Consider the following 887-nt stretch of genomic DNA (forward strand, 5'->3'; position numbering starts at 1 on the left):
GGCAGGCCCAGGCCTGGTTTTGGGTCTCGTTTTGGGTCCCATGCCTGGCGCCCGGCTGCCTGCCTTTGGTTTTGCTTCCTTGTTTCTTCTTGAAACAGGTACTGCGTATAAAACAATGTAAAACAATATGGGGGGGGATCTCTTTTTCTCTTCTCTCACCTTGGCCTCCCAAAGTGCTGGTGATTACAGGCATGAGCCACCATGCCTGGCCATTAAATATTTGTTTTATTTGTTTTTTGTTGTATATGCCTCGAGTCTTTGATTTTTTTATTGAGGTATAATTTATATTTAGTAAAATTTATTCTTTTTATGTCTACAGTTCTTTGAAATTTGGCAATGTATACAATTCTGTAACCACCACAATAATCAAGATAAAGAACATTTCTGTCACCTGAAAAGGCTCCCTTGTGCTCTTTTGTAATCAACTCCTCCCTCTGATTCCCAGCCTTTATCAACTACTGATGAGATCTCTTTCACTACAGTTTTGTTCATTATAAACTGTTATATAAGTGAAATTATATAGTTTGTAGCCTTTTGATTCTTGCTTCTTTTACTTAACATTTTTCTTGAGATTCTTTTGTGTTGTTGTGCTTGTCAGTAATTATTGTTGTTGTTCAGTAGTTTTCTATTGTATGAACATAGCAATTTGTTTATCCATTCATCTATAGATGGACACTTCAGTAGTTTCCAATATTTAATGACTATGAATAAAGCTTTTATAAACATTTGCAGGCAGATTTTCCTGTGGACAGATTTGTGTTTGTATTTTGAGGTGGGTAAATACCTAAGAGTAGAATTACTAGATATTATGTTAAATAAATGTTCAACTTTACTACCAACTGCCAAACGGTTTTCCAGACTGGCTTTAAAATTTCATAGTCCTACTA

The sequence above is a fragment of the Mandrillus leucophaeus genome, unplaced genomic scaffold (assembly GCF_000951045.1).
Source record: "Mandrillus leucophaeus isolate KB7577 unplaced genomic scaffold, Mleu.le_1.0 Scaffold2276, whole genome shotgun sequence".
Taxonomy (NCBI): domain Eukaryota; kingdom Metazoa; phylum Chordata; class Mammalia; order Primates; family Cercopithecidae; genus Mandrillus; species Mandrillus leucophaeus.